Source organism: Papio anubis, chromosome 4, assembly GCF_008728515.1.
Source record: "Papio anubis isolate 15944 chromosome 4, Panubis1.0, whole genome shotgun sequence".
Taxonomy (NCBI): Eukaryota; Metazoa; Chordata; class Mammalia; order Primates; family Cercopithecidae; genus Papio; species Papio anubis.
The window spans coordinates 5,527,869-5,543,073 of NC_044979.1; the positions used below are offsets into that span (position 1 = coordinate 5,527,869).

Here is a 15,205-nt window from a genome sequence, read left to right on the forward strand (position 1 = left end):
TACATTTGTTCCTCTGTGTTTTATGGCCCAGAATGTGAGCTATCTTGCTTTATGTTCTACAGAAGCTTGGGAAGAACATATGTTATGCTGTTTGTACGTAGTATTCTATTATGTAAATGTCAATTACATCATATTGATTGCTGGTGTTCCTCAAGTCAACTGTATTCACTGATTTTCTCCCTGCTTGAGCTATGAATTACTGAAAAAGAAATTTGAAGTCTCCAACTGTAATGGTCAATTTGTATATTTCTCCCTTCAGTTCCTTCAGCTTTTGCATGATTTTTAGGTGTTTTTGCTCTGTTGTTAGGTGAATAAATGTTTAAGATTGTTGTCTTTTTTGAGAATTGACCCCTTTATCATTATGTAATGCACTCCTTTTTCTCTTATAATTTTTCTTGTTCTGCTATCTTCTTTGTTCACAACTAAGAAAGTTCTACTCATTTTTAAAAATTAGTGTTAACAAGATTTATATTTCTTAAAACCTTTACTTTTGACCTATGTCTTTATATTTATAATGAGTTTCTTGTAGATTAAATGTAGTTGGATTTTTTTTTTTTTTACCGCTATGAACACCTTTGTCTATAAATTGGCTTCTTTATATCATTTAGATTTAAAATGATTATTGATATTGTTAGGTTAATATCCACCATATTTAAACTGTTTTCTATTTGCTATATTTGTTCTTTGTTTTTTACTTTTCCTACTTTTCTGCTTTTTCTGATTTTAATAGGACATTTTGCACAATTTTATCTTCATTTTTAGCATATTAATTATACATATTTTAAAAATATTTTAAGACTGGGCACAGTGGCTCATGCCTGTAATCCCAGCACTTTGGGAGGCCAAGGCAGGTGGATCACCTGAGGTCAGGAGTCAAGGCCAGCCTGGCCAACATGGTGAAACCCTGTCTCTATAAAAACACAAAAGTTAGCCAGGCATGATGGCAGGTGCCTGTAATCCCAGCTACATGGGAGGCTGAGGCAGGAGAATCACTTGAACCCAGGAGGAGGAGCTTGCAGTGAGCCACGATTGCATCACTGCACTCCAGCCTGGGTGACAAAGCGAGAGTCCATCTCAAAAAATAAAAAATAATTAACAATAAAAATATTTTATTGTGGAAAACAGTGTGGCGATTCCTCAAGGATCTAGAACTAGAAATACCATTTGACCCAGCCATGCCATTACTGGGGATATACCCAAAGGATTATAAGTCATGCTGCTATAAAGACACATGCACACGTATGTTTATTGTGGCACTATTCACAATAGCAAAGACATGGAATCAACCCAAATGTCCATCAGTGATAGACTGGATTAAGAAAATGTGGCACATATACACCATGGAATACTATGCAGCCATAAAAAAGATGAGTTCGTTCGTGTCCTTTGTAGGGACATGGATGCAGCTGGAAACCATCATTCTCAGCAAACTATCACAAGAACAGAAAACCAAATACCGCATGTTCTCACTCATAGGTGGGAATTGAACAATGAGATCACTTGGACACAGGAAGGGAAGCATCACACACCGAGTCCTATTGTGGGGAGGGGATAGGGGGGAGGGATAGCATTAGGAGATATACCTAATGTAAATGACAAGTTAATGGGTGCAGCACACCAACATGGCACATGTATACATATGTAACAAACCTGCACATTGTGCACATGTACCCTCGAACTTAAAGTATAACAACAACAAAAAAAGAATAAAAATATTTTAATGGTAGCCCTAGTTTCCAACATACATTTTAAGTAATCTAACTCCACCTTTAAATGGCACTATGCCACCGTGATTGCTGTCATTCACTTCACTAATCATATGATACCATCATCCTATTATTACTTTAAATAGTTATTTTCAGATCAATTAAGAATAAGAAAAGAAAAAAAGATTTTCTTTTACTTTTATCTATTCCGTCTTTGACACTCTTCCTTTGTTACACAGATCTGAGTTTCTGACCTTTATCAACTTCTTTTTCCCTGAGGAACTTCTTTTAATTATTTTTTACAGGAAAGGTCTGATGGTAATTATTTCCCTCAGCATTTGTCTGAGGAAGTCTTTATTTCTCAAGTTCGTATTTTTTTTTCTTTATTTTAGCACTTAAATATTTCACTCCAGTCTTCTCGCTTCCATATTTCCGATGGGAAGTCTAATTTAATTCTTGTCCTGTTTTGCTGTAAGTCAGGTTACTTTTTCTCTGACTCCTTTGAAGATTTTCTTTTTGTCTTTGGTTTTCTGAAGTTTGTATATGATTATTTTGGTATTTCTCCTGTTTACTGTTCTCTGTACTTCTTGACTTGTGATTTGCTGCAGTTAATTTGGGAAAATCCTCTGACAGTGTTACTTCAAATATTTCTTTAGTTTCTTGTTCTTGTTCTTCTCCTTCTGGTATTCCAAATGGATGTATATTATACTTTTGAAATTATTTCTGTTGACCTATCTTCAAGCTTACTCATTCTTTCCTCAAACTTGTTCTGTTGATGAACCTATTGAAGTCATTCTTTGTGTCAGTGATTTTTATTATTTCTAGCATTTCCGTTTGATTTTTTCCTAGAGTTGCCATCTCTTTCTTACATTACCCATCTATTTTTGCATATTGACTATTTTCTCCATTAGAGTCTTTAAAATCTAAAACATAGTTATTTTAAATTCTCTATCTGATAATTTCCAAATTTGTGTCAAATCTGAGTCTGGTTCTGATGCTTGCTTTGTCTTTCTGACTTATTTTTTCTTACCTTTTTCATATGTTAAAAATCTCCATTAAAACTCATACAAAATGTATTGAATAGTAATTAGTGAGGCAAACAGGCCTTTAGTGTGTATTTTTTGTTGTTATTATTAATCTGGCTGAGAATCAAGCTATATTTAATGTTTGCTGTAGATGTAGGTAACGGTGGCTTCAAATTCCTCTACTATCCTTACTTTGTCTCCACTCTTGACTTTCAGCATCCTTATATACTCCTCCAAAGAGAGTCTGTGTTTTCTGGTTCTTTTAGGTGTAATCCACAGTTGTTATATTGCAGCTCTGTTAGTGTGGTGAGAAGGTTGGCATAGGGGAAGTATGCTATAATCTTATGATTACACCTCAGTCTTTTAGGGGGCCTATGTCCCTTACAAGCATTTCTTAGCTTTGCTTCTCCCCTTACAAGGAACAGGAATGGTATTGGTGTCCAGAGTGTGAAAAGTGACTTTCCCTCAAGTGGGATAAGTCTCTAATAACGGTTTTATCCCTTACTGGAGGGTAGGTCTTTGTTATGGAGAAAATTCTGGGTGTATTTCACAACAACTTTTCTTCCATGTCCCCTACAGGACCATGATGGCATTTTTCTCAGCTCTTTACTGTGAGAGCTTGGTGGGGCTTCTGGAGGTAAAATCCACAAGTGTGTGGGATGCTAAGAATGTGACCCCAGGAGTTTATCACTGTCACACGACTCCACACTCGGGCTCTGGAAAATCATCAGCATTACCACTGAAGTGTTACCAAGAGTTTGTTTCTAGTAGTTTCTGTGTCAGGTAAACAAATCTCAGCTGTGACTCCCCTAATTCATCTATCTTTGCAGATTTCTGAGTGGCTGTTTGCTGTAAGAATTTCATTCTCGTTTGGATACACGAATTGTCACTGATTTTCAGTTCACTCAGGTTCTTCTTGTGGTAAGAGTAGAAGCAATGACTTTTAAGTTCTTTACACATTGGAATTAAAGCCAGATGTCTCTTAATGTATTTTTTTTTTGACCTTAAGCTCTCCTGTTTTATTCTTCCCTCACTTTATGGCTCTTCTATCACACTATAAACAGCAAGAGAAAAACAGTGTCTTCCTCACTGCCTGGAAATCTCCTTAGCCACGTAGCCAAGTCTATTAGGTATATCTTCTGTCTTCAGCATAACTGCAGACCACATTATCACTAGGCTTTTGCCATATCATAATAGACATCTCTCTTCCGATGAGATCACGGGGAGCTATCTCAGAAGCAGCCTACTATAACTCTCATCACGATTTCACATGATTAATACGAAGGCCAGAAAATTCAGCGTCTTGTGGCCAGCTTTACTAATAAATCATATTTTTGACAGTAAAATCTGTAGCTTACAGATATGATTGTATTCATTAGGATCCGTTTTTGGTCCTGGATAAGCAAGGCCATAGAATAGATGACACAGCATTAGGCTTGAATAAACAAAGTACAAGGGAGGTGAGGGGTCCTCAACGTTTCTTCTTTCCTCCATTGCTGCATATTCCCAGACTCTCTCCCACATCTTGCTCTCCTTCTGGACACCTGTGAGTTCTGTCCATGCTTCTCCGCAATGTAGCTGTTGCTTTCAACATCCCCAAGCATCTTTGCTGTGGCTCTTAAGCTGAAACAAACGCAGACCACCCCAAGCCTCATCTGATAGAGGAATCCTCAAAGCCGAAATCTGGACAAGTCTATATTTCCAACTTCCTTTCCTAACAGGAATAAGGAAATCAGTATATAGAACAAGTTGAATATGACTTAGGATTTACACAATGTAATGCAGCCTCACGTCGTGGGGTTCATTTGGCTACCAATTTATCTTGCTTGACAACTACATATATTGCTTTTTAAAAATTTCATTAGGAATGTAAAAACACACAAGTCAATATCTGAGGAAAGCATGGACATCTGAGAATAGCACTTGGGTTTCTGCTAACTTGCTCTGATGAGTAAGCTGTAAGTCACTGTTATGCCTACAATCCTGTGAGTTTTTAAATCAAATTTCGGTGACAATTTCATGTTTCTGATAGTAAGATTTAAAATTCCCTGCTCTTACTGTCTTTCAGTAGTCCATTCTTTACACCAACTAAGCAGGCTGCAAGGCACTAAAAATGAACTTACCTATTGTTCATTATATTTTTACTGGTTAAACTTTCCATCTTTCAGAAGAGCTGGAAAGTTTTAGTTTAGCTACTTGTTATGCAAACTCATATCCAGCCTTTACAGCAGAGGGAGGCAGAAGCAATAACCAGGGACATTTTTAATGTGACTAAAATGCTGCCGTCTCACCTTTAGTCCTGTATCTGGGAGAAGCATGAATTGAATTTATTGTAGATCATTCTTTCTCATCAGTCTAGAGGCAGGACTGAGAGAAAAGTATCCCTGGTAATGAAGGTTTTCCTATGATGAACACCTAACACTTCCACAATTACGTTAGTATTAGCATTCATTAATATTTTCTGAATGCCTTTTGAGGTTTCAATAGAGGTGATGCTTCTGCCCAACACTCATATCAAGTACATATTTGACACCTTGGCATCTAGGGCAATTCTGGAATGCCTCTGAACCCAATAATGTCATGAACCAATTGCCAATAACTCTGGATACATACTGTGAAAGCTCTATGTTCCTAGGACCTATGATTGATAGTTGTATATTTGTAGGCACATCATGTAAAGTAAGTAAACGCAAGTAAATCCAGTTGGACTTGGAATTTTGGTTGCTTTAGCACTTTCTGCCATTATGAAAGACCATTAATTACATAACCCCAGGCTAGCTGTGAAATAGTCCAAGATTGCCTTTGGCAAACAATTCCCACCCATCAGAAGACTGTTCTACATATCTTCTTCTGTGGAGACCTATACCATTGTACCCATTATCTGCCCCTGGAGTGTACCCCGTGCAAGCTCCTTCGGCTTCCTACGGCTTACTGGAATGCTAGCTCTGCTGTTTTTTAAAAAATGTAATTGTCCTGTGCTTTGTTTCCTTCCTTCTAGTCTATTAGGTCTTTCCAATTGATAGCCTAATTATTTAGCTTTTAGATAGTCTTTTCAAGGCATCTCATAAAGAAAGAGAAAAGGGTTATTAAAACCTTGCAGTGAGCAGTGATAGGAATATAAATGTAACTCTTTGGCAGGAGGCTGTCCTAGGGTTTCTGCACTACTTTGAAAACGTCAACAGATAGGGGTAGGTGAAGACCACAGTAGTTTTACTGTTAAAATGTCTACACATAACTAATCCTGACTGTGCTCTGTCTTTGGAAGGTGTTTCCAAATGGCATTGATGCTGGAGGAAGAACTGCGGAGAGGGACCACATGGACCTCCATTGCCTTTGCCACTGTCTTTCCCATGCATTGCAGCAGACTCTGTTGGGGCCCTGCCCATATCCTCTTGGCACTGGCTGTATCTGTGCCCACCAGCCTGACTTTCAATTTCAAGCACCTATGATTGCTGCCTGAGGGCTTTTGCTGCAGCCTGTCTGGGTATATGACAGCCTGGAGGTTTCATGGAATTTTTGCCCCCACCCACAGCCCTAGAGAACTCACCAGTGGGACCTGCAAATAAATACCCCATCCCTCAACCCTAAGATAGGATAACTTTGAGGCACATGTTCCAGCTTGTCTTTCTGATTTCCCAGGGCCCACGCTGGTCACCCTGTATTGGGTATGCAGGGCATACACCCTGTATTGGGCGCACCCTGTATTGGCTTCCCTTACCTTCCATATCTCATAGGGTCGTCATGGGAACGCCCTGGCAGGACTCCAAGTACCTAGAGAGAAACAATGAAGGCCTCTGCTGCTGTGCTTTGGAATCCATGGCAGCATTTGCATGCAATCACAGCTTCCTACTCCCAGCCCATAACCAGAGTATGGCAGGGATACTAGCGCAGGCCTCATCCTGGCAGGTGTGGGACCTTGCTGGCAGCCAGCTCTGGTTCAAGGACTTCCTGAAGAACTTCTTCATACCCTCCAAGTCACCCAAGCATATTTCCTTCCACTGGGAGTAGACTTAACGTTTTAATCTGGTAACATCCCAGGCACTCTGTTTTTTATTTTTTCCCACACAGGTATTTTCCCTAATCAAGTCCTTTCCTGTTTATTCCCAACATGGTATCTGTTTCTTGGAGAACAAAGACTAACATTTTAATTCCCATTCCCCCTGGTAGTGTTCTTGGCATCACCTTCCCACTGAACTGCTTGTATGCGGATAATCCTTGATTTAGAGTCTATTTCTAGGAAGAACCCTGAACAAAGATGTATTATGAGACATAAGCTAACAACCATAACTTTAATTTTTCATTTCATAAAATTATATAATAATTAGAACTAGAAGGGGCCTCAGGTGAGATACAGCTCAGCACACTCATGTTTCATATGAAGAATTCGAGAGAAATGAGTTTATCTCTCAGCTGAGATCCAGGCAGCAGTAGGAGATAACTTCGGATAATTATTGTGAGCCTAAATATTGCAGATTGATGACCTACCTATCAAGGCAATCATTCCAAACAATTAATACAAAATCGTTTGAATTTGCAGCTCTCTTATAGCAGTATTTTTGAACCAGTAGGCTGTAAATCCCAGGAGTACAAGAGCTATGAATTTGTAGATTCCTTGCAACAGGTTACAAGAGTCTAGAGTCTAGATATGTAAAGTAGTTAATTCACCTGTGCACAACTATTTTCAAAATGTGTAGAAGCTCCTGTGAATAACATTGTTAAGGGAATTAGGATTTCATTAATAAAAATATGTATTTTAATTCAGTATCTAATTTTCTCAGCCAGTATGTGCCACTACTTCAGCAACTCTCTGGTAAAGTCATATGGATTGTTGAGACATTTGCAGAGTGGATTTCATATTAGGAAAATTTGGAAAATAAAGATCTGTTCCATTCCCTGCTCTAAAGAAACCATGCAATTGGGATTAGGTAAATCCTTCCCTAATGTCTTTTTCTTTCACTAATAAAATCCCAAATCTTAATTCCGTTGCATTGGTCTGATTCTGTGGCACTCCTGAAGATATACATGTGCTTTTTGAACTGACTGTGTAAGTTAATTCCATGTACCAAACTGTTATTTCTAAAATGCTACATCATTCATATGACAAAGTCCATTCATTGTCTAGGTCTTACTGTATTAATTAAATGTTAAAATCATGCTGATTGAATTCAGCAAACTGACATCAATATTCCACTTGTTTTTTCCTTACTGGTTTATTTTCATCCACCATCATTGTATGCCCCTTATATATACTAACCATATATTCCTTCTGACAGCCCCACACACTTCTCTCCCTGATTCTTGTTTCAGGCACACTGCTTTCCACACTTGGAGCAACCTCCTTCATCCATTCTGGCAAACACTATTTTCTTCGAAAACTCAAATGTATTCAAACACCCTTTTCTTTGAAACTCATTTCCTCAATAAGACCTGCACAGTTTAGCACAGGCAGCTCTACTGACTCGAATGCACTAATTCCTCAGGAATTCATGCCAAAATATGATATTGATGGTTAATATACACACCATCACACCTATACACAATATAGGTCAAATGTGACTCTTGAAATTTAGAGCCTGTTTTTCTGAAGGCAATCTTCCACTCCATACACTGGAAGCACTAAAATATGCAAAGACATAAAAGTTGCACTATCTATCTATCTATGAATTGTTATAGTTTGATATATAAATATATAAAGAAAAATAAATTATTACACTTTGAAAAAAGTCATTGAGGCTCTTTTTATTGACATGGGTGGAACTGGCTAGAATCAGTGACGTTAATGATTCTTTAATTATATTCTACAGCTTCATTAGTAGAACCTTATGAATTTAGCAAAAATCTGGACTGGTTTACTTTTTGTTTTTTGAAATGGGGTCTCACTCTGTCACCCAGGTTGAACGGCAGTCGCGTGATCCCAGCTCACTGCAACCTCTTCTTCCCAGGCTCAAGTAATCCTCCCACCTCAGCCTCCCAAGTAGCTGAGACCACAGGCATGCACCACCGTGCCTGGTTAATTTTTTTGTATTTTTATTAGAGATGGGGTTCTGCCATGTTGGCCAGGCTGGTCTCAAACTCCTGAGCTCACATGATCCACCCACCTCAGCCTCCCAAAGTGCTGGGATTATAGGCATGAGCCACCATGCCTGGCCTGGGCTGGATTACTTTTGTATTGTCTATGAGGATGAGTTTGACTAAGCAAATCAATAATGTAAACAAAACTGAACTACTTAAGAGAAAAAATTATTTTCACATATTTAGCATATCAGTTATCTTTCTTATCATGTTAAATATACATGACATGCAATATACCATTTTAAAGTGTAGAATTCAGTCGTGTTAAGTGCACTCACAGTGTTGTGTAAACATCACTGCTATCTTGTTCCAGAGCTCTTTGATGATACCAAATGGAAACCCCATCTTTCTAATTGGAAGTATCCTCATTTGAAATCTACAAGAATACTCATTACAGCATTGCTTGTAATGCTGACGGGAAGTTGGAAACAACCTAAATATTTTTTTGCCGGGAGAGCAGATACGGAAAATGAGGTGGATACACATGAAGTGCTATGCATTTGGTAAATCAAGAATAAAATGCATCCATAGCAACATGGTTCGACTTTTAAAAGACTCTGGACTGCATAGGACAGCGATCTCCAAGCATTTCTGTAAAGGTCCGGCTGGTCAGTATTTTAGGCTTTGCAGGCCAGATAATTTCTTGCAACTACTTATTAACTGCAGTTGTAATGTGAAAGCAGCCATACACACTTTATAAACTAAAGCGAGTACTTGTGTTTCTATAAAAATTTATTTATAAAGATTAAAATTTGCATTGTATATAATTTTTACATGTCATGAAATGCTATTTTGATTTTTTTTCAATGAATTAAGCATAATGGAGCTGTAGGCCATTATCTTTTTTTTTTTTTTTGGAGACGGAGTTTCACTTCTTGTTGCCCAGGCTGCTGGAGTGCAATGGTGCGATCTCGGCTCATGCAACCTCCGCCTCCCAGGTTCAAGCAATTCTCCTGCCTCAGCCTCCTGAGTAACTGGGATTACAAGCATGTGCCACCATGCCCAGCTAATTTTGTATTTTTATTAGAGACGGGGTTGTATTTTTAGTAGAGACGGGGTTTCCCCATGTTGATCAGGTTGGTCTCGAACTTCTGACCTCAAGTGATCCACCCGCCTCAGCCTCCCAAAATGCTGGGATTACAGGTGTGAGCCACTGCACCCGGCCTGTAGGCCATTATTCTAAGTGAACTAACATAGGAAGAGAAAACCGAATACAAAATGTTCTCACTTACAAGCAGCAGCTAAACACTGAGTACACAGGGACACGAAGAAGAGAACAACAGACATGGGGCCTACTTGAGGGTGGAGGGTGGGAGGAGGCTGAGGATGGAAAATCTACATATCTGGTACTATGCTTATTACCAGTTAGGTATTTTGTGATGAAACACAGTATGTGATCACGCACAAGTATGTGATGAAATCTGTACACTAAACCCCTGTGGCATGCAATTTACCCAAATAACAAACCTGTACGTGTACTCCCAAAACTAAAAAAAAAAAAAAAAGTAAACACCAGTCTTAGCTCAGTCTGTACAAAAACAGGTGGTGGGCTGAAATTAGCCAGTGGGCCATAATTTGCTGACTCCTAACCTAGAAGAAAAAGTAAGAAAGAGCATGAAATATATCATAGAATATAACTTCCCAATATTAAAAAGATATGCACCAAAGCATCAATGTATATTTCCTAGAATATGTCCAAATAAAGGTTCCATCTTGAAATCATAAAAATAATTATCTATGGGGCGGGTGCAGTAGTTCATGCCTGTAATCCCAGCACTTTGAGAGGCCAAGGTGGGCAGATAATGTGAGGCCAGGGGTTCGAGACCAGCCTGGCCAACATGGCAAAACCCTGTCTCTACTAAAAATATAAAATTAGCTGGCCATGGTGGTCCATGCCTGTGATCCCAACTACGCAGGAGGCTGAGACATGAGAATCACTTGAACCTGGGAGGTGGAGATTGCAGTGAGCCAAAATCACGCCACTACACTCCAGCCTGGGTGACAGAGCAAGATATTGTCTCAACAAAAAAGAAAAAGAAAAAGAAAGGAATACTGTGCAGTCATAAAAAGAATGAGTTAATGTCCTTTGCAGGGACATGGATGAAACTGGAAGCCATCATTCTCAGCAAAGTAACACAAGAACAGAAAACCAAACACTGCATGTTCTCACTCATCAGTGGGAGTTGAACAATGAGAAGACACGGACACAGGGAGGAGAACACCACACTGGGGCCTGTCGCAGGGGTGGGAGGCAAGGAAAGGGAGAGTATTAGGACAAATACCTAATGCATGCGGGGCTTAAAACCTAGACGACAGGTTGATGGGTGCAGCAAGCCACCATGGTACATGTATACCTGTGTAACAAACCTACACATTCTGCACATGTATCCCAGAACTTCAAAAATGAAAACAAAAAGTTATCTATAGAGGGGGAAAAAGAGTGGTAATGTGGTATGGGTATAAAAAAAAAAAAAACAGATAACAACAACAAAAAAGGCTTACTGGCTATCAATATTTCTACTTAACATGATGCTAGATGTCCTAGCCAGGACACTAAAGCAAGCAAAAGAATTAAAAGACAAAAAGACATAAATGAAGTAACACTGTTGTTATTTGCAGAAGATACAACATGAAGAAAACACTACAGGGTTTACAAATAAAGGACGAGATCTAATACATGAATTTAGCATCGTCAATACACAAAAATCAATTTATGTCTATATACTAGCAATGAAAAGTTGAAAATAAAAAATTTAAAAGTACCACCTAGAAAAGCATCAAAATAGCATAAAATTATTAGTAATAAATTTCATAAATGTTGTACAAATCTGCTACATGAAAAACAGCAAAATATTACTGAGAGAAATTAAAGAAAGCTAATTAAATGGGGAGATATAGTTTATGAATCAGAAAACTCAATACTGTATGATAGTCATTATCTGCAAACTGATTGATAAATTTAACATAATGCCAATCAAAAGTCTAGCAGGATTTGTCATATGAATTGATACCTGAATATAAAATTTATCTGGAAATGCAAAGAACATATAAAATACAAAACAATTTTGAAAAAGTATGAAGTTTAAGGACTTATACTATATGATTCCAAGATTTACTATAAAGCCATAGGAATAAAGGCCCTGTGGTATTGGCGTAGGAAGAGAAAAAGAGATTGATGGGATAAATTTGACTCACACATATATCAGCAACTGATTTTCAAGAGATTTGTCATCATCAATTGATTTTCAACAGAGACATGAAAGCTAGTCCATGAGGAAAGAAAAGGATATAACAAATTTGCTGGGACAACTCGATATCTACATGAAAAAAACACTAAGCTTTTACTCATAAAATTTATTATATACAGAATTTCATTAGAAATAGATCATGGACCTAAACAAAACTGTAAAACTTGTAGAAGAATAACTTTGCAAACATGAGACCGGCAAAAAATTTAAAACAGAAGACAGTGGTATTAACTCTAAAAGAAAAAATGCAAAATTGAACTTCATCAAACTTAAAATAGTCTGTTCTTCAAGAAGACAGTATTGAAGAAATGAAAAGGCTAGGTACAGATTGCAACCAGATATTCCCAATACACATGTCTGCCCAAGGTTTATAAAGAAGTCTTACAACTAAATAATCAAAAGACAAGCTATCAATAGAAAATGGTCAAAGGACTCAGCGGACACTTTACAAATGAGAATGTATGAATGGCCAATGAGCACATAAGACAAGGATCAACATTATCAGCCCTCAGAACAATGAGAATTAAAACTCCAGGCACGGTGGCTCACACCTGTAATCCCAGCACTTTGGGAGGCTGAGGTGGGCAGATCACGAGGTCAGGAGATCGGGACCATCCTGGCTAACACGGTGAAACCCCCATCTCCATTAAAAATACAAAAAATTAGCCGGGCGTGGTGGCATGAGCCTGTCATCCCAGGTCCTAGGGAGGCTGAGGCAGGAGAATCGCTTGGACCAGGGAGGCAGAGGTTGTAACGAGCCGAGATTGCACCATTGCACTCCAGCTTAGGCAACAAGAGCAAAACTACGTCTCAAAAAAAAAAATACCACTTCGCATCCGCTAAAATCACTAACATCAAAAAGTTAACAAAAGCAAGTGTTCTCAAAGATGTGGAAAAATCGGAAGTCTCACACATTGCTGGTGGGAGTATAAAATAGTACAGTCACTTTGGAAGACAGTTTGGTAGTTCTCAATAAAGGTAAATCCAGTCTTATCCTATAACCAGAATTCCACGCCTGGATATTTACCCAGGAGAAGTGAAAACATTCCCATGCAAGGACCCACACATAAACATTTTTACCCAGCAGCTTTATTCTTAAGAACCAAAACCAAACAACAAAGAAGCAAATAATCTTGGAAACTGTCTGAATGTCCATAAAGTAGTGATGGGGTTAAAAAAATGGGGAATAGGCCAGGCGCAGTGGCTCACGCCTGTCATCCCAGCACTTTGGGAGGCCGAAGCAGATGGATCACGAGGTCAGGAGTTCCAGATCAGCCTGACCAACATGGTGAAACCCAGTCTCTATTAAAAATACAAAAATTAGTCTGGCGTGGTGGTAAGAACCTGTAATCCCAGCTACTCAGGAGGCTGAGTAGAACTTGGGAGGTGGAGGCTGCAGTGAGCTGAGATCGCACCATTGCTCTCCAGTCTGGATGACAGATTGAGACTTTGTCTCAAAAAAAAAAACAGTGGGGGGAATATATTCGTAAAAGGAAGTACTACTCATCGACTAAAAAACAGAGGACAACAGAGGACACCACTGTATTTTTCCATTTGCACAAACTGTACAATCTACAGTAGAGAAAGCAGGTCAGTCACTGTTGAGCATGGAGCAGGCCAGACTGTCTACAAACAGGGAGATTTTCGGAGTTGGGAAAATCTACATCTTGACCAAGGTAGGCTACTCAGGCCTATACATTTATAAAATTGAATCAAAACCTACAGCTAAAGTATGTGCATTCTATTGTATATAAATTACATTACAATAAAATGAATAAGAAATGAGGTAGAACTCCAGTTATTGGCATCAAATGATAATTATAATAATTTGAGGGGTTAAGTACAAGACACAGAAAAAGATGTGTAGTATGATCTGATGTATTTAGAAAAGGAGTATATGTGTGTTGTGGATGCACGTTTGTGATAATTCCGACACACTTGTTGCCAGTCTTTTCCTGAGCCTAAAGAGTGATTTCCTTTTGTGGAGGGAAGGAGTATCAGTAGTGGTGATGGTAGGGAGGGGATTTGGAATTTGAAAACTGTATGAAGAGGAAATGCCTTTTTGTTTTGTTTTCATTCCAAATACTGCTTATTGCCTCCCTTGGCCTTTAGTTTTTTCAGCAAGAATTTATTTGATTTTTTAAAAACAATAAAAGAAAAGATGTAAATATGTTATTATCCTCTTTCTGGGTCCTATGCAACTTGACAGTGACACTTTCATTACACATTATTTTTAAAATTCTTAGTAATAGTTAATACTGCGTGAGAGTTACTACTTTTACCATGTGCTCTGTATCGCGCTAAGCCCTTTGTGTGTGTTATCTTGGTTACTTCTCGCAATAGCTCTATGACCAAGTTTCATGATTGGTAAAAGTGGTATCAGAGTTCAAACTCATGCGGCCTATTCTAAAGCCTATTGTGAATTGATTGTACTAAACTTTCTAATTTTACAGGGTTTGTTAGTAGCAAAGCCAGATTTCAAACCTCAAACTTCTGATATGGTTCAGAATTCTTTTTCATTTCTTGGTGGTAATATCCAAGGTAAAAAATATTTTTAAAGGCATTTAAAATGATTTTATCAAATTTTAGGATGATGGTAGTACACAGTCACAAAAACTAAGAGTAATCTAGTGTATAGTTTTCTAAATATTATTTTAGGTGGAACTTCTAGTTAATTCTCATTTGTTATAGAGCAAAGATTGAAGTTACTTTTAAATATCATACACATACTTTTATAATCAGGTGTAAAACTTTATATATTTACAGTTGTCCCTTGGTATCCCTGGGGAATTAGGTCCAGGACCCTCCTGCAGATACTGAAATCCACAAATGCTCAAGTTCCTTCTATACAATGGTGTAGTATTTGTGTATAACCTATGCAATCCTCCCATATACTTTAAATCATCATAGATTACCTATAATATCTAATACAATGTAGATGCTGTGGAAATAGTTGTTACACTGGATTGTTTAGGGACATACAAAAAAAGTCTGTGCATGTTCAGTACAGATACAACCATGCTTGTTTTTAAAATATTGTTTGAACTGTGATTGGCTGAATCCACGAATTCAGAACCCATGGATACACAGGCAAGACTGTACTTACTATTGCACTGAGACTTTCAAAGACTGTTATCTGATAAAATGTTTATTA

The 15,205-nt window shown here is 38.1% G+C and overlaps 1 long non-coding RNA gene across 2 annotated transcripts in view; it reads left to right on the forward strand.

Annotated features, from left to right (window-relative positions):
• Window positions 1-15,205, forward strand: part of LOC103883358 — a 41,371-nt gene that overhangs the window by 3,505 nt on the left and 22,661 nt on the right. Inside the window, exons 3-5 of one of the 2 annotated variants that reach the window (XR_004183077.1) lie at window positions 3,562-3,652; window positions 7,510-7,656; window positions 9,117-9,589. The exons of the other annotated variant lie outside the window; for it this stretch is intronic. This is a non-coding gene — a long non-coding RNA (uncharacterized LOC103883358). Of the gene's footprint in view, window positions 1-3,561; window positions 3,653-7,509; window positions 7,657-9,116; window positions 9,590-15,205 lie in introns of those variants that run through there. 2 annotated transcript variants of the gene reach the window in all.